This window comes from Pelobates fuscus, chromosome 1 (assembly GCF_036172605.1).
Source record: "Pelobates fuscus isolate aPelFus1 chromosome 1, aPelFus1.pri, whole genome shotgun sequence".
Lineage (NCBI taxonomy): Eukaryota > Metazoa > Chordata > Amphibia > Anura > Pelobatidae > Pelobates > Pelobates fuscus.
The window spans coordinates 129,530,191-129,550,080 of NC_086317.1; the positions used below are offsets into that span (position 1 = coordinate 129,530,191).

General features: G+C 39.4%; 5 non-coding genes across 5 annotated transcripts; all 5 read left to right on the forward strand.

Annotated features, from left to right (window-relative positions):
• Nucleotides 1-3,035: 3,035 nt before the first annotated feature.
• TRNAS-GCU (transfer RNA serine (anticodon GCU)) lies at nucleotides 3,036-3,117 on the forward strand. The gene has a single exon. It is a non-coding gene; the product is annotated as a tRNA-Ser (tRNA).
• A 1,525-nt stretch (nucleotides 3,118-4,642) lies between these two features.
• On the forward strand, nucleotides 4,643-4,724 carry TRNAS-GCU (transfer RNA serine (anticodon GCU)). Its single transcript has one exon. It is a non-coding gene; the product is annotated as a tRNA-Ser (tRNA).
• Nucleotides 4,725-13,424: 8,700 nt separating this feature from the next.
• TRNAS-GCU (transfer RNA serine (anticodon GCU)) lies at nucleotides 13,425-13,506 on the forward strand. The gene has a single exon. It is a non-coding gene; the product is annotated as a tRNA-Ser (tRNA).
• A 3,274-nt stretch (nucleotides 13,507-16,780) lies between these two features.
• Nucleotides 16,781-16,862, forward strand: TRNAS-GCU (transfer RNA serine (anticodon GCU)). The gene has a single exon. It is a non-coding gene; the product is annotated as a tRNA-Ser (tRNA).
• Nucleotides 16,863-17,461: 599 nt separating this feature from the next.
• TRNAS-GCU (transfer RNA serine (anticodon GCU)) lies at nucleotides 17,462-17,543 on the forward strand. The gene has a single exon. It is a non-coding gene; the product is annotated as a tRNA-Ser (tRNA).
• The last annotated feature ends 2,347 nt before the right edge of the window (nucleotides 17,544-19,890 follow it).

Genomic DNA, 19,890 nt, shown 5'->3' on the forward strand with positions numbered 1-19,890 from the left:
TCTTCGTCGACTTTTCTACAAAACTCTGTTCCTCAGAGAACTTTGTAAACTCACGTTACTGTCTGTGTTAGTCAACTGTCATTTATTTGCAAGGATATTTTAATGGAGGGTCCAGGGAATTTTTACACCATAAATAGGCACAGAGTCGCATTCATGGCAGTTCCACAAGTTGGAAATAAGCACCATTTTTCCCATTGATACCTATAGCATAACAATAATGCTTGTCTTCAAACAACTTATTCAAACAAAAATTCACATTATTATCATCCCCAATCTGTAACTGTAAAAATAACGCAAATTAGAGCTCAAATCAAAATTATTTTGATTGAGTCCAGAAAACAAGAGCACACCCTGTCTTTTCCTCACCTCGGCAAAGAGAACCAATTTGCCCTGACACTTGACGGCAAAATCGACAGGAAAAAAGCACACATTTTTCCCCCCGATGTGTAGTGCATAACACTAAGGCTTGTCTTAAAAACAACTAACACAAACAAAAATTCACATTATTATCATCCCCAATCTGTAACTGTAAAAATAACACAAATTAGAGATACGGCCACCGTGCACTTCACCGACTGCGTCTAACAGCATGCGTGCGCCACTGTCAGACGAGGTGACCGAGTGGTTAAGGCGATGGACTGCTAATCCATTGTGCTCTGCACGCATCGGTTCGAATCCCATCTTCGTCGACTTTTCTACAAAACTCTGTTCCTCAGAGAACTTTGTAAACTCACGTTACTGTCTGTGTTAGTCAACCGTCATTTATTTGCAAGGCTATTTTAATGGAGGTTCCAGGGAATTTTTACACCATAAATAGGCACAGAGTCGCATTCATGGCAGTTCCACAAGTTGGAAATAAGCACCATTTTTCCCATTGATACCTATAGCATAACAATAATGCTTGTCTTAAAAACAACTTATTCAAACAAAAATTCACATTATTATCATCCCCAATCTGTAACTGTAAAAATAACGCAAATTAGAACTCAAATCAAAATTATTTTGATTGAGTCCAGAAAACAAGAGCACACCCTGTCTTTTCCTCACCTCGGCAAAGAGAACCAATTTGCCCTGACACTTGACGGCAAAATCGACAGGAAAAAAGCACACATTTTTCCCCCCGATGTGTAGTGCATAACACTAAGGCTTGTCTTAAAAACAACTAACACAAACAAAAATTCACATTATTATCATCCCCAATCTGTAACTGTAAAAATAACACAAATTAGAGATACGGCCACCGTGCACTTCACCGACTGCGTCTAACAGCATGCGTGCGCCACTGTCAGACGAGGTGACCGAGTGGTTAAGGCGATGGACTGCTAATCCATTGTGCTCTGCACGCATCGGTTCGAATCCCATCTTCGTCGACTTTTCTACAAAACTCTGTTCCTCAGAGAACTTTGTAAACTCACGTTACTGTCTGTGTTAGTCAACTGTCATTTATTTGCAAGGATATTTTAATGGAGGGTCCAGGGAATTTTTACACCATAAATAGGCACAGAGTCGCATTCATGGCAGTTCCACAAGTTGGAAATAAGCACCATTTTTCCCATTGATACCTATAGCATAACAATAATGCTTGTCTTCAAACAACTTATTCAAACAAAAATTCACATTATTATCATCCCCAATCTGTAACTGTAAAAATAACGCAAATTAGAGCTCAAATCAAAATTATTTTGATTGAGTCCAGAAAACAAGAGCACACCCTGTCTTTTCCTCACCTCGGCAAAGAGAACCAATTTGCCCTGACACTTGACGGCAAAATCGACAGGAAAAAAGCACACATTTTTCCCCCCGATGTGTAGTGCATAACACTAAGGCTTGTCTTAAAAACAACTAACACAAACAAAAATTCACATTATTATCATCCCCAATCTGTAACTGTAAAAATAACACAAATTAGAGATACGGCCACCGTGCACTTCACCGACTGCGTCTAACAGCATGCGTGCGCCACTGTCAGACGAGGTGACCGAGTGGTTAAGGCGATGGACTGCTAATCCATTGTGCTCTGCACGCATCGGTTCGAATCCCATCTTCGTCGACTTTTCTACAAAACTCTGTTCCTCAGAGAACTTTGTAAACTCACGTTACTGTCTGTGTTAGTCAACCGTCATTTATTTGCAAGGCTATTTTAATGGAGGTTCCAGGGAATTTTTACACCATAAATAGGCACAGAGTCGCATTCATGGCAGTTCCACAAGTTGGAAATAAGCACCATTTTTCCCATTGATACCTATAGCATAACAATAATGCTTGTCTTAAAAACAACTTATTCAAACAAAAATTCACATTATTATCATCCCCAATCTGTAACTGTAAAAATAACGCAAATTAGAACTCAAATCAAAATTATTTTGATTGAGTCCAGAAAACAAGAGCACACCCTGTCTTTTCCTCACCTCTGCAAAGAGAATCCCATCTTCGTCGACTTTTCTACAAAACTCTGTTCCTCAGAGAACTTTGTAAACTCACGTTACTGTCTGTGTTAGTCAACCGTCATTTATTTGCAAGGCTATTTTAATGGAGGGTCCAGGGAATTTTTACACCATAAATAGGCACAGAGTCGCATTCATGGCAGTTCCACAAGTTGGAAATAAGCACCATTTTTCCCATTGATACCTATAGCATAACAATAATGCTTGTCTTAAAAACAACTTATTCAAACAAAAATTCACATTATTATCATCCCCAATCTGTAACTGTAAAAATAACGCAAATTAGAGCTCAAATCAAAATTATTTTGATTGAGTCCAGAAAACAAGAGCACACCCTGTCTTTTCCTCACCTCGGCAAAGAGAACCAATTTGCCCTGACACTTGACGGCAAAATCGACAGGAAAAAAGCACACATTTTTCCCCCCGATGTGTAGTGCATAACACTAAGGCTTGTCTTAAAAACAACTAACACAAACAAAAATTCACATTATTATCATCCCCAATCTGTAACTGTAAAAATAACACAAATTAGAGATACGGCCACCGTGCACTTCACCGACTGCGTCTAACAGCATGCGTGCGCCACTGTCAGACGAGGTGGCCGAGTGGTTAAGGCGATGGACTGCTAATCCATTGTGCTCTGCACGCATGGGTTCGAATCCCATCTTCGTCGACTTTTCTACAAAACTCTGTTCCTCAGAGAACTTTGTAAACTCACGTTACTGTCTGTGTTAGTCAACTGTCATTTATTTGCAAGGCTATTTTAATGGAGGGTCCAGGGAATTTTTACACCATAAATAGGCACAGAGTCACATTCATGGCAGTTCCACAAGTTGGAAATAAGCACCATTTTTCCCATTGATACCTATAGCATAACAATAATGCTTGTCTTAAAAACAACTTATTCAAACAAAAATTCACATTATTATCATCCCCAATTTTTAACTGTAAAAATAATGCAAATTAGAGCTCAAATCAAAATTATTTTGATTGAGTCCAGAAAACAAGAGCACACCATGTCTTTTCCTCACCTCGGCAAAGAGAACCAATTTGCCCTGACACTTGACGGCAAAATCGACAGGAAAAAAGCACACATTTTCCCCCCCGATGTGTAGTGCATAACACTAAGGCTTGTCTTAAAAACAACTAACACAAACAAAAATTCACATTATTATCATCCCCAATCTGTAACTGTAAAAATAACGCAAATTAGAGCTCAAATCAAAATTATTTTGATTTAGTCCAGAAAACAAGAGCACACCCTGTCTTTTCCTCACCTCGGCAAAGAGAACCAATTTGCCCTGACACTTGACGGCAAAATCGACAGGAAAAAAGCACACATTTTTCCCCCCGATGTGTAGTGCATAACACTAAGGCTTGTCTTAAAAACAACTAACACAAACAAAAATTCACATTATTATCATCCCCAATCTGTAACTGTAAAAATAACACAAATTAGAGATACGGCCACCGTGCACTTCACCGACTGCGTCAAACAGCATGCGTGCGCCACTGTTAGACGAGGTGGCCGAGTGGTTAAGGCGATGGACTGCTAATCCATTATTCTCTGCACGCATGGGTTCGAATCCCATCTTCGTCGACTTTTCTACAAAACTCTGTTCCTCAGAGAACTTTGTAAACTCACGTTACTGTCTGTGTTAGTCAACCGTCATTTATTTGCAAGGCTATTTTAATGGAGGGTCCAGGGAATTTTTACACCATAAATAGGCACAGAGTCGCATTCATGGCAGTTCCACAAGTTGGAAATAAGCACCATTTTTCCCATTGATACCTATAGCATAACAATAATGCTTGTCTTAAAACAACTTATTCAAACAAAAATTCACATTATTATCATCCCCAATCTGTAACTGTAAAAATAACGCAAATTAGAGCTCAAATCAAAATTATTTTGATTGAGTCCAGAAAACAAGAGCACACCCTGTCTTTTCCTCACCTCGGCAAAGAGAACCAATTTGCCCTGACACTTGACGGCAAAATCGACAGGAAAAAAGCACACATTTTTCCCCCCGATGTGTAGTGCATAACACTAAGGCTTGTCTTAAAAACAACTAACACAAACAAAAATTCACATTATTATCATCCCCAATCTGTAACTGTAAAAATAACACAAATTAGAGATACGGCCACCGTGCACTTCACCGACTGCGTCTAACAGCATGCGTGCGCCACTGTCAGACGAGGTGGCCGAGTGGTTAAGGCGATGGACTGCTAATCCATTGTGCTCTGCACGCATGGGTTCGAATCCCATCTTCGTCGACTTTTCTACAAAACTCTGTTCCTCAGAGAACTTTGTAAATTCACGTTACTGTCTGTGTTAGTCAACTGTCATTTATTTGCAAGGCTATTTTAATGGAGGGTCCAGGGAATTTTTACACCATAAATAGGCACAGAGTCGCATTCATGGCAGTTCCACAAGTTGGAAATAAGCACCATTTTTCCCATTGATACCTATAGCATAACAATAATGCTTGTCTTAAAAACAACTTATTCAAACAAAAATTCACATTATTATCATCCCCAATCTGTAACTGTAAAAATAACGCAAATTAGAGCTCAAATCAAAATTATTTTGATTGAGTCCAGAAAACAAGAGCACACCATGTCTTTTCCTCACCTCGGCAAAGAGAACCAATTTGCCCTGACACTTGACGGCAAAATCGACAGGAAAAAAGCACACATTTTTCCCCCCGATGTGTAGTGCATAACACTAAGGCTTGTCTTAAAAACAACTAACACAAACAAAAATTCACATTATTATCATCCCCAATCTGTAACTGTAAAAATAACACAAATTAGAGATACGGCCACCGTGCACTTCACCGACTGCGTCTAACAGCATGCGTGCGCCGGTGACCGAGTGGTTAAGGCGATGGACTGCTAATCCATTGTGCTCTGCACGCATCGGTTCGAATCCCATCTTCGTCGACTTTTCTACAAAACTCTGTTCCTCAGAGAACTTTGTAAACTCACGTTACTGTCTGTGTTAGTCAACCGTCATTTATTTGCAAGGCTATTTTAATGGAGGGTCCAGGGAATTTTTACACCATAAATAGGCACAGAGTCGCATTCATGGCAGTTCCACAAGTTGGAAATAAGCACCATTTTTCCCATTGATACCAATAGCATAACAATAATGCTTGTCTTAAAAACAACTTATTCAAACAAAAATTCACATTATTATCATCCCCAATCTGTAACTGTAAAAATAACGCAAATTAGAGCTCAAATCAAAATTATTTTGATTGAGTCCAGAAAACAAGAGCACACCCTGTCTTTTCCTCACCTCGTCAAAGAGAACCAATTTGCCCTGACACTTGACGGCAAAATCGACAGGAAAAAAGCACACATTTTTCCCCCCGATGTGTAGTGCATAACACTAAGGCTTGTCTTAAAAACAACTAACACAAACAAAAATTCACATTATTATCATCCCCAATCTGTAACTGTAAAAATAACACAAATTAGAGATACGGCCACCGTGCACTTCACCGACTGCGTCTAACAGCATGCGTGCGCCACTGTCAGACGAGGTGACCGAGTGGTTAAGGCGATGGACTGCTAATCCATTGTGCTCTGCACGCATCGGTTCGAATCCCATCTTCGTCGACTTTTCTACAAAACTCTGTTCCTCAGAGAACTTTGTAAACTCACGTTACTGTCTGTGTTAGTCAACTGTCATTTATTTGCAAGGCTATTTTAATGGAGGGTCCAGGGAATTTTTACACCATAAATAGGCACAGAGTCGCATTCATGGCAGTTCCACAAGTTGGAAATAAGCACCATTTTTCCCATTGATACCTATAGCATAACAATAATGCTTGTCTTAAAAACAACTTATTCAAACAAAAATTCACATTATTATCATCCCCAATCTGTAACTGTAAAAATAACGCAAATTAGAGCTCAAATCAAAATTATTTTGATTGAGTCCAGAAAACAAGAGCACACCCTGTCTTTTCCTCACCTCGGCAAAGAGAACCAATTTGCCCTGACACTTGACGGCAAAATCGACAGGAAAAAAGCACACATTTTTCCCCCCGATGTGTAGTGCATAACACTAAGGCTTGTCTTAAAAACAACTAACACAAACAAAAATTCACATTATTATCATCCCCAATCTGTAACTGTAAAAATAACACAAATTAGAGATACGGCCACCGTGCACTTCACCGACTGCGTCTAACAGCATGCGTGCGCTACTGTCAGCCGAGGTGACCGAGTGGTTAAGGCGATGGACTGCTAATCCATTGTGCTCTGCACGCATCGGTTCGAATCCCATCTTCGTCGACTTTTCTACAAAACTCTGTTCCTCAGAGAACTTTGTAAACTCACGTTACTGTCTGTGTTAGTCAACTGTCATTTATTTGCAAGGCTATTTTAATGGAGGGTCCAGGGAATTTTTACACCATAAATAGGCACAGAGTCGCATTCATGGCAGTTCCACAAGTTGGAAATAAGCACCATTTTTCCCATTGATACCTATAGCATAACAATAATGCTTGTCTTCAAACAACTTATTCAAACAAAAATTCACATTATTATCATCCCCAATCTGTAACTGTAAAAATAACGCAAATTAGAGCTCAAATCAAAATTATTTTGATTGAGTCCAGAAAACAAGAGCACACCCTGTCTTTTCCTCACCTCGGCAAAGAGAACCAATTTGCCCTGACACTTGACGGCAAAATCGACAGGAAAAAAGCACACATTTTTCCCCCCGATGTGTAGTGCATAACACTAAGGCTTGTCTTAAAAACAACTAACACAAACAAAAATTCACATTATTATCATCCCCAATCTGTAACTGTAAAAATAACACAAATTAGAGATACGGCCACCGTGCACTTCACCGACTGCGTCTAACAGCATGCGTGCGCCACTGTCAGACGAGGTGACCGAGTGGTTAAGGCGATGGACTGCTAATCCATTGTGCTCTGCACGCATCGGTTCGAATCCCATCTTCGTCGACTTTTCTACAAAACTCTGTTCCTCAGAGAACTTTGTAAACTCACGTTACTGTCTGTGTTAGTCAACTGTCATTTATTTGCAAGGATATTTTAATGGAGGGTCCAGGGAATTTTTACACCATAAATAGGCACAGAGTCGCATTCATGGCAGTTCCACAAGTTGGAAATAAGCACCATTTTTCCCATTGATACCTATAGCATAACAATAATGCTTGTCTTCAAACAACTTATTCAAACAAAAATTCACATTATTATCATCCCCAATCTGTAACTGTAAAAATAACGCAAATTAGAGCTCAAATCAAAATTATTTTGATTGAGTCCAGAAAACAAGAGCACACCCTGTCTTTTCCTCACCTCGGCAAAGAGAACCAATTTGCCCTGACACTTGACGGCAAAATCGACAGGAAAAAAGCACACATTTTTCCCCCCGATGTGTAGTGCATAACACTAAGGCTTGTCTTAAAAACAACTAACACAAACAAAAATTCACATTATTATCATCCCCAATCTGTAACTGTAAAAATAACACAAATTAGAGATACGGCCACCGTGCACTTCACCGACTGCGTCTAACAGCATGCGTGCGCCACTGTCAGACGAGGTGACCGAGTGGTTAAGGCGATGGACTGCTAATCCATTGTGCTCTGCACGCATCGGTTCGAATCCCATCTTCGTCGACTTTTCTACAAAACTCTGTTCCTCAGAGAACTTTGTAAACTCACGTTACTGTCTGTGTTAGTCAACTGTCATTTATTTGCAAGGATATTTTAATGGAGGGTCCAGGGAATTTTTACACCATAAATAGGCACAGAGTCGCATTCATGGCAGTTCCACAAGTTGGAAATAAGCACCATTTTTCCCATTGATACCTATAGCATAACAATAATGCTTGTCTTAAAAACAACTTATTCAAACAAAAATTCACATTATTATCATCCCCAATCTGTAACTGTAAAAATAACGCAAATTAGAGCTCAAATCAAAATTATTTTGATTGAGTCCAGAAAACAAGAGCACACCCTGTCTTTTCCTCACCTCGGCAAAGAGAACCAATTTGCCCTGACACTTGACGGCAAAATCGACAGGAAAAAAGCACACATTTTTCCCCCCGATGTGTAGTGCATAACACTAAGGCTTGTCTTAAAAACAACTAACACAAACAAAAATTCACATTATTATCATCCCCAATCTGTAACTGTAAAAATAACACAAATTAGAGATACGGCCACCGTGCACTTCACCGACTGCGTCTAACAGCATGCGTGCGCCACTGTCAGACGAGGTGACCGAGTGGTTAAGGCGATGGACTGCTAATCCATTGTGCTCTGCACGCATCGGTTCGAATCCCATCTTCGTCGACTTTTCTACAAAACTCTGTTCCTCAGAGAACTTTGTAAACTCACGTTACTGTCTGTGTTAGTCAACTGTCATTTATTTGCAAGGATATTTTAATGGAGGGTCCAGGGAATTTTTACACCATAAATAGGCACAGAGTCGCATTCATGGCAGTTCCACAAGTTGGAAATAAGCACCATTTTTCCCATTGATACCTATAGCATAACAATAATGCTTGTCTTAAAAACAACTTATTCAAACAAAAATTCACATTATTATCATCCCCAATCTGTAACTGTAAAAATAACGCAAATTAGAGCTCAAATCAAAATTATTTTGATTGAGTCCAGAAAACAAGAGCACACCCTGTCTTTTCCTCACCTCGGCAAAGAGAACCAATTTGCCCTGACACTTGACGGCAAAATCGACAGGAAAAAAGCACACATTTTTCCCCCCGATGTGTAGTGCATAACACTAAGGCTTGTCTTAAAAACAACTAACACAAACAAAAATTCACATTATTATCATCCCCAATCTGTAACTGTAAAAATAACACAAATTAGAGATACGGCCACCGTGCACTTCACCGACTGCGTCTAACAGCATGCGTGCGCCACTGTCAGACGAGGTGGCCGAGGCGATGGACTGCTAATCCATTGTGCTCTGCACGCATGGGTTCGAATCCCATCTTCGTCGACTTTTCTACAAAACTCTGTTCCTCAGAGAACTTTGTAAACTCACGTTACTGTCTGTGTTAGTCAACTGTCATTTATTTGCAAGGCTATTTTAATGGAGGGTCCAGGGAATTTTTACACCATAAATAGGCACAGAGTCGCATTCATGGCAGTTCCACAAGTTGGAAATAAGCACCATTTTTCCCATTGATACCTATAGCATAACAATAATGCTTGTCTTAAAAACAACTTATTCAAACAAAAATTCACATTATTATCATCCCCAATCTGTAACTGTAAAAATAACGCAAATTAGAGCTTTAATCAAAATTATTTTGATTGAGTCCAGAAAACAAGAGCACACCATGTCTTTTCCTCACCTCGGCAAAGAGAACCAATTTGCCCTGACACTTGACGGCAAAATCGACAGGAAAAAAGCACACATTTTTCCCCCCGATGTGTAGTGCATAACACTAAGACTTGTCTTAAAACAACTTATTCAAACAAAAATTCACATTATTATCATCCCCAATCTGTAACTGTAAAAATAACGCAAATTAGAGCTCAAATCAAAATTATTTTGATTGAGTCCAGAAAACAAGAGCACACCCTGTCTTTTCCTCACCTCGGCAAAGAGAACCAATTTGCCCTGACACTTGACGGCAAAATCGACAGGAAAAAAGCACACATTTTTCCCTCTGATGTGTAGTGCATAACACTAAGGCTTGTCTTAAAAACAACTAACACAAACAAAAATTCACATTATTATCATCCCCAATCTGTAACTGTAAAAATAACACAAGTTAGAGATACGGCCACCGTGCACTTCACCGACTGCGTCTAACAGCATGCGTGCGCCACTGTCAGACGAGGTGACCGAGTGGTTAAGGCGATGGACTGCTAATCCATTGTGCTCTGCACGCATCGGTTCGAATCCCATCTTCGTCGACTTTTCTACAAAACTCTGTTCCTCAGAGAACTTTGTAAACTCACGTTACTGTCTGTGTTAGTCAACTGTCATTTATTTGCAAGGCTATTTTAATGGAGGGTCCAGGGAATTTTTACACCATAAATAGGCACAGAGTCGCATTCATGGCAGTTCCACAAGTTGGAAATAAGCACCATTTTTCCCATTGATACCTATAGCATAACAATAATGCTTGTCTTAAAAACAACTTATTCAAACAAAAATTCACATTATTATCATCCCCAATCTGTAACTGTAAAAATAACGCAAATTAGAGCTCAAATCAAAATTATTTTGATTGAGTCCAGAAAACAAGAGCACACCCTGTCTTTTCCTCACCTCGTCAAAGAGAACCAATTTGCCCTGACACTTGATGGCAAAATCGACAGGAAAAAAGCACACATTTTTTCCCCCGATGTGTAGTGCATAACTCTAAGGCTTGTCTTAAAAACAACTAACACAAACAAAAATTCACATTATTATCATCCCCAATCTGTAACTGTAAAAATAACACAAATTAGAGATACGGCCACCGTGCACTTCACCGACTGCGTCTAACAGCATGCGTGCGCCATTGTCAGACGAGGTGGCCGAGTAGTTAAGGCGATGGACTGCTAATCCATTGTGCTCTGCATGCATGGGTTAAAATCCCAACTTCGTCGACTTTTCTACAAAACTCTGTTCTTCAGAGAACTTTGTAAACTCACGTTACTGTCTGTGTTAGTCAACCGTCATTTATTTGCAAGGCTATTTTAATGGAGGGTCCAGGGAATTTTTACACCATAAATAGGCACAGAGTCGCATTCATGGCAGTTCCACAAGTTGGAAAAAAGCACCATTTTTCCCATTGATACCTATAGCATAACAATAATGCTTGTTTTAAAAACAACTTATTCAAACAAAAATTCACATTATTATCATCCCCAATTTTTAATTGTAAAAATAATGCAAATTAGAGCTCAAATCAAAATTATTTTGATTGAGTCCAGAAAACAAGAGCACACCCTGTCTTTTCCTCACCTCGGCAAAGAGAATCCCATCTTCGTCGACTTTTCTACAAAACTCTGTTCCTCAGAGAACTTTGTAAACTCACGTTACTGTCTGTGTTAGTCAACCGTCATTTATTTGCAAGGCTATTTTAATGGAGGGTCCAGGGAATTTTTACACCATAAATAGGCACAGAGTCGCATTCATGGCAGTTCCACAAGTTGGAAATAAGCACCATTTTTCCCATTGATACCTATAGCATAACAATAATGCTTGTCTTAAAAACAACTTATTCAAACAAAAATTCACATTATTATCATCCCCAATCTGTAACTGTAAAAATAACGCAAATTAGAGCTCAAATCAAAATTATTTTGATTGAGTCCAGAAAACAAGAGCACACCCTGTCTTTTCCTCACCTCGGCAAAGAGAACCAATTTGCCCTGACACTTGACGGCAAAATCGACAGGAAAAAAAGCACACATTTTCCCGCCCGATGTGTAGTGCATAACACTAAGGCTTGTCTTAAAAACAACTAACACAAACAAAAATTCACATTATTATCATCCCCAATCTGTAACTGTAAAAATAACACAAATTAGAGATACGGCCACCGTGCACTTCACCGACTGCGTCTAACAGCATGCGTGCGCCACTGTCAGACGAGGTGGCCGAGTGGTTAAGGCGATGGACTGCTAATCCATTGTGCTCTGCACGCATCGGTTCGAATCCCATCTTTGTCGACTTTTCTACAAAACTCTGTTCCTCAGAGAACTTTGTAAACTCACGTTACTGTCTGTGTTAGTCAACTGTCATTTATTTGCAAGGCTATTTTAATGGAGGGTCCAAGGAATTTTTACACCATAAATAGGCACAGAGTCGCATTCATGGCAGTTCCACAAGTTGGAAATAAGCACCATTTTTCCCATTGATACCTATAGCATAACAATAATGCTTGTCTTAAAAACAACTTATTCAAACAAAAATTCACATTATTATCATCCCCAATCTGTAACTGTAAAAATAACGCAAATTAGAGCTCAAATCAAAATTATTTTGATTGAGTCCAGAAAACAAGAGCACACCCTGTCTTTTCCTCACCTCGTCAAAGAGAACCAATTTGCCCTGACACTTGATGGCAAAATCGACAGGAAAAAAGCACACATTTTTCCCCCCGATGTGTAGTGCATAACACTAAGGCTTGTCTTAAAAACAACTAACACAAACAAAAATTCACATTATTATCATCCCCAATCTGTAACTGTAAAAATAACACAAATTAGAGATACGGCCACCGTGCACTTCACCGACTGCGTCTAACAGCATGCGTGCGCCATTGTCAGACGAGGTGGCCGAGTGGTTAAGGCGATGGACTGCTAATCCATTGTGCTCTGCATGCATGGGTTAGAATCCCAACTTCGTCGACTTTTCTACAAAACTCTGTTCTTCAGAGAACTTTGTAAACTCACGTTACTGTCTGTGTTAGTCAACCGTCATTTATTTGCAAGGCTATTTTAATGGAGGTTCCAGGGAATTTTTACACCATAAATAGGCACAGAGTCGCATTCATGGCAGTTCCACAAGTTGGAAATAAGCACCATTTTTCCCATTGATACTTATAGCATAACAATAATGCTTGTCTTAAAAACAACTTATTCAAACAAAAATTCACATTATTATCATCCCCAATCTGTAAATGTAAAAATAACGCAAATTAGAGCTCAAATCAAAATTATTTTGATTGAGTCCAGAAAACAAGAGCACACCCTGTCTTTTCCTCACCTCGGCAAAGAGAACCAATTTGCCCTGACACTTGACGGCAAAATCGACAGGAAAAAAGCACACATTTTTCCCCCCGATGTGTAGTGCATAACACTAAGGCTTGTCTTAAAAACAACTAACACAAACAAAAATTCACATTATTATCATCCCCAATCTGTAACTGTAAAAATAACACAAATTAGAGATACGGCCACCGTGCACTTCACCGACTGCGTCAAACAGCATGCGTGCGCCACTGTTAGACGAGGTGGCCGAGTGGTTAAGGCGATGGACTGCTAATCCATTGTGCTCTGCACGCATGGGTTCGAATCCCATCTTCGTCGACTTTTCTACAAAACTCTGTTCCTCAGAGAACTTTGTAAACTCACGTTACTGTCTGTGTTAGTCAACTGTCATTTATTTGCAAGGCTATTTTAATGGAGGGTCCAGGGAATTTTTACACCATAAATAGGCACAGAGTCGCATTCATGGCAGTTCCACAAGTTGGAAATAAGCACCATTTTTCCCATTGATACCTATAGCATAACAATAATGATTGTCTTAAAAACAACTTATTCAAACAAAAATTCACATTATTATCATCCCCAATTTTTAACTGTAAAAATAATGCAAATTAGAGCTCAAATCAAAATTATTTTGATTGAGTCCAGAAAACAAGAGCACACCATGTCTTTTCCTCACCTCGGCAAAGAGAACCAATTTGCCCTGACACTTGACGGCAAAATCGACAGGAAAAAAGCACACATTTTCCCCCCCGATGTGTAGTGCATAACACTAAGGCTTGTCTTAAAAACAACTAACACAAACAAAAATTCACATTATTATCATCCCCAATCTGTAACTGTAAAAATAACGCAAATTAGAGCTCAAATCAAAATTATTTTGATTGAGTCCAGAAAACAAGAGCACACCCTGTCTTTTCCTCACCTCGGCAAAGAGAACCAATTTGCCCTGACACTTGACGGCAAAATCGACAGGAAAAAAGCACACATTTTTCCCCCCGATGTGTAGTGCATAACACTAAGGCTTGTCTTAAAAACAACTAACACAAACAAAAATTCACATTATTATCATCCCCAATCTGTAACTGTAAAAATAACACAAATTAGAGATACGGCCACCGTGCACTTCACCGACTGCGTCAAACAGCATGCGTGCGCCACTGTTAGACGAGGTGGGCGAGTGGTTAAGGCGATGGACTGCTAATCCATTGTGCTCTGCACGCATGGGTTCGAATCCCATCTTCGTCGACTTTTCTACAAAACTCTGTTCCTCAGAGAACTTTGTAAACTCACGTTACTGTCTGTGTTAGTCAACCGTCATTTATTTGCAAGGCTATCTTAATGGAGGTTCCAGGGAATTTTTACACCATAAATAGGCACAGAGTCGCATTCATGGCAGTTCCACAAGTTGGAAATAAGCACCATTTTTCCCATTGATACCTATAGCATAACAATAATGCTTGTCTTAAAAACAACTTATTCAAACAAAAATTCACATTATTATCATCCCCAATCTGTAACTGTAAAAATAACGCAAATTAGAGCTCAAATCAAAATTATTTTGATTGAGTCCAGAAAACAAGAGCACACCCTGTCTTTTCCTCACCTCGGCAAAGAGAACCAATTTGCCCTGACACTTGACGGCAAAATCGACAGGAAAAAAGCACACATTTTTCCCCCCGATGTGTAGTGCATAACACTAAGGCTTGTCTTAAAAACAACTAACACAAACAAAAATTCACATTATTATCATCCCCAATCTGTAACTGTAAAAATAACACAAATTAGAGATACGGCCACCGTGCACTTCACCGACTGCGTCTAACAGCATGCGTGCGCCATTGTCAGACGAGGTGGCCGAGTAGTTAAGGCGATGGACTGCTAATCCATTGTGCTCTGCATGCATGGGTTAAAATCCCAACTTCGTCGACTTTTCTACAAAACTCTGTTCTTCAGAGAACTTTGTAAACTCACGTTACTGTCTGTGTTAGTCAACCGTCATTTATTTGCAAGGCTATTTTAATGGAGGGTCCAGGGAATTTTTACACCATAAATAGGCACAGAGTCGCATTCATGGCAGTTCCACAAGTTGGAAAAAAGCACCATTTTTCCCATTGATACCTATAGCATAACAATAATGCTTGTTTTAAAAACAACTTATTCAAACAAAAATTCACATTATTATCATCCCCAATTTTTAACTGTAAAAATAATGCAAATTAGAGCTCAAATCAAAATTATTTTGATTGAGTCCAGAAAACAAGAGCACACCCTGTCTTTTCCTCACCTCGGCAAAGAGAATCCCATCTTCGTCGACTTTTCTACAAAACTCTGTTCCTCAGAGAACTTTGTAAACTCACGTTACTGTCTGTGTTAGTCAACCGTCATTTATTTGCAAGGCTATTTTAATGGAGGGTCCAGGGAATTTTTACACCATAAATAGGCACAGAGTCGCATTCATGGCAGTTCCACAAGTTGGAAATAAGCACCATTTTTCCCATTGATACCTATAGCATAACAATAATGCTTGTCTTAAAAACAACTTATTCAAACAAAAATTCACATTATTATCATCCCCAATCTGTAACTGTAAAAATAACGCAAATTAGAGCTCAAATCAAAATTATTTTGATTGAGTCCAGAAAACAAGAGCACACCCTGTCTTTTCCTCACCTCGGCAAAGAGAACCAATTTGCCCTGACACTTGATGGCAAAATCGACAGGAAAAAAGCACACATTTTTCCCCCCGATGTGTAGTGCATAACACTAAGGCTTGTCTTAAAAACAACTAACACAAACAAAAATTCACATTATTATCATCCCCAATCTGTAACTGTAAAAATAACACAAATTAGAGATACGGCCACCGTGCACTTCACCGACTGCGTCTAACAGCATGCGTGCGCCACTGTCAGACGAGGTGGCCGAGTGGTTAAGGCGATGGACTGCTAATCCATTGTGCTCTGCACGCATCGGTTCGAATCCCATCTTCGTCGACTTTTCTACAAAACTCTGTTCCTCAGAGAACTTTGTAAACTCACGTTACTGTCTGTGTTAGTCAACTGTCATTTATTTGCAAGGCTATTTTAATGGAGGTTCCAGGGAATTTTTACACCATAAATAGGCACAGAGTCGCATTCATGGCAGTTCCACAAGTTGGAAATAAGCACCATTTTTCCCATTGATACCTATAGCATAACAATAATGCTTGTCTTAAATACAACTTATTCAAACAAAAATTCACATTATTATCATCCCCAATCTGTAACTGTAAAAATAACGCAAATTAGAGCTCAAATCAAAATTATTTTGATTGAGTCCAGAAAACAAGAGCACACCCTGTCTTTTCCTCACCTCGTCAAAGAGAACCAATTTGCCCTGACACTTGACGGCAAAATCGACAGGAAAAAAGCACACATTTTTTCCCCCGATGTGTAGTGCATAACACTAAGGCTTGTCTTAAAAACAACTAACACAAACAAAAATTCACATTATTATCATCCCCAATCTGTAACTGTAAAAATAACACAAATTAGAGATACGGCCACCGTGCACTTCACCGACTGCGTCAAACAGCATGCGTGTGCCACTGTTAGACGAGGTGGCCGAGTGGTTAAGGCGATGGACTGCTAATCCATTGTGCTCTGCACGCATGGGTTCGAATCCCATCTTCGTCGACTTTTCTACAAAACTCTGTTCCTCAGAGAACTTTGTAAACTCACGTTACTGTCTGTGTTAGTCAACCGTCATTTATTTGCAAGGCTATTTTAATGGAGGTTCCAGGGAATTTTTACACCATAAATAGGCACAGAGTCGCATTCATGGCAGTTCCACAAGTTGGAAATAAGCACCATTTTTCCCATTGATACCTATAGCATAACAATAATGCTTGTCTTAAAAACAACTTATTCAAACAAAAATTCACATTATTATCATCCCCAATCTGTAACTGTAAAAATAACGCAAATTAGAGCTCAAATCAAAATTATTTTGATTGAGTCCAGAAAACAAGAGCACACCCTGTCTTTTCCTCACCTCGGCAAAGAGAACCAATTTGCCCTGACACTTGACGGCAAAATCGACAGGAAAAAAGCACACATTTTTCCCCCCGATGTGTAGTGCATAACACTAAGGCTTGTCTTAAAAACAACTAACACAAACAAAAATTCACATTATTATCATCCCCAATCTGTAACTGTAAAAATAACACAAATTAGAGATACGGCCACCGTGCACTTCACCGACTGCGTCAAACAGCATGCGTGTGCCACTGTTAGACGAGGTGGCCGAGTGGTTAAGGCGATGGACTGCTAATCCATTGTGCTCTGCACGCATGGGTTCGAATCCCATCTTCGTCGACTTTTCTACAAAACTCTGTTCCTCAGAGAACTTTGTAAACTCACGTTACTGTCTGTGTTAGTCAACCGTCATTTATTTGCAAGGCTATTTTAATGGAGGGTCCAGGGAGTTTTTACACCATAAATAGGCACAGAGTCGCATTCATGGCAGTTCCACAAGTTGGAAATAAGCACCATTTTTCCCATTGATACCTATAGCATAACAATAATGCTTGTCTTAAATACAACTTATTCAAACAAAAATTCACATTATTATCATCCCCAATCTGTAACTGTAAAAATAACGCAAATTAGAGCTCAAATCAAAATTATTTTGATTGAGTCCAGAAAACAAGAGCACACCCTGTCTTTTCCTCACCTCGTCAAAGAGAACCAATTTGCCCTGACACTTGACGGCAAAATCGACAGGAAAAAAGCACACATTTTTTCCCCCGATGTGTAGTGCATAACACTAAGGCTTGTCTTAAAAACAACTAACACAAACAAAAATTCACATTATTATCATCCCCAATCTGTAACTGTAAAAATAACACAAATTAGAGATACGGCCACCGTGCACTTCACCGACTGCGTCTAACAGCATGCGTGCGCCATTGTCAGACGAGGTGGCCGAGTAGTTAAGGCGATGGACTGCTAATCCATTGTGCTCTGCATGCATGGGTTAGAATCCCAACTTCGTCGACTTTTCTACAAAACTCTGTTCTTCAGAGAACTTTGTAAACTCACGTTACTGTCTGTGTTAGTCAACCGTCATTTATTTGCAAGGCTATTTTAATGGAGGGTCCAGGGAATTTTTACACCATAAATAGGCACAGAGTCGCATTCATGGCAGTTCCACAAGTTGGAAAAAAGCACCATTTTTCCCATTGATACCTATAGCATAACAATAATGCTTGTTTTAAAAACAACTTATTCAAACAAAAATTCACATTATTATCATCCCCAATTTTTAACTGTAAAAATAATGCAAATTAGAGCTCAAATCAAAATTATTTTGATTGAGTCCAGAAAACAAGAGCACACCCTGTCTTTTCCTCACCTCGGCAAAGAGAATCCCATCTTCGTCGACTTTTCTACAAAACTCTGTTCCTCAGAGAACTTTGTAAACTCACGTTACTGTCTGTGTTAGTCAACTGTCATTTATTTGCAAGGCTATTTTAATGGAGGGTCCAGGGAATTTTTACACCATAAATAGGCACAGAGTCGCATTCATGGCAGTTCCACAAGTTGGAAATAAGCACCATTTTTCCCATTGATACCTATAGCATAACAATAATGCTTGTCTTAAAAACAACTTATTCAAACAAAAATTCACATTATTATCATCCCCAATCTGTAACTGTAAAAATAACGCAAATTAGAGCTCAAATCAAAATTATTTTGATTGAGTCCAGAAAACAAGAGCACACCCTGTCTTTTCCTCACCTCGGCAAAGAGAACCAATTTGCCCTGACACTTGACGGCAAAATCGACAGGAAAAAAGCACACATTTTTCCCCCCGATGTGTAGTGCATAACACTAAGGCTTGTCTTAAAAACAACTAACACAAACAAAAATTCACATTATTATCATCCCCAATCTGTAACTGTAAAAATAACACAAATTAGAGATACGGCCACCGTGCACTTCACCGACTGCGTCAAACAGCATGCGTGCGCCACTGTTAGACGAGGTGGGCGAGTGGTTAAGGCGATGGACTGCTAATCCATTGTGCTCTGCACGCATGGGTTCGAATCCCATCTTCGTCGACTTTTCTACAAAACTCTGTTCCTCAGAGAACTTTGTAAACTCACGTTACTGTCTGTGTTAGTCAACCGTCATTTATTTGCAAGGCTATTTTAATGGAGGTTCCAGGGAATTTTTACACCATAAATAGGCACAGAGTCGCATTCATGGCAGTTCCACAAGTTGGAAATAAGCACCATTTTTCCCATTGATACCTATAGCATAACAATAATGCTTGTCTTAAAAACAACTTATTCAAACAAAAATTCACATTATTATCATCCCCAATCTGTAACTGTAAAAATAACGCAAATTAGAGCTCAAATCAAAATTATTTTGATTGAGTCCAGAAAACAAGAGCACACCCTGTCTTTTCCTCACCTCGGCAAAGAGAACCAATTTGCCCTGACACTTGACGGCAAAATCGACAGGAAAAAAGCACACATTTTTCCCCCCGATGTGTAGTGCATAACACTAAGGCTTGTCTTAAAAACAACTAACACAAACAAAAATTCACATTATTATCATCCCCAATCTGTAACTGTAAAAATAACACAAATTAGAGATACGGCCACCGTGCACTTCACCGACTGCGTCTAACAGCATGCGTGCGCCACTGTCA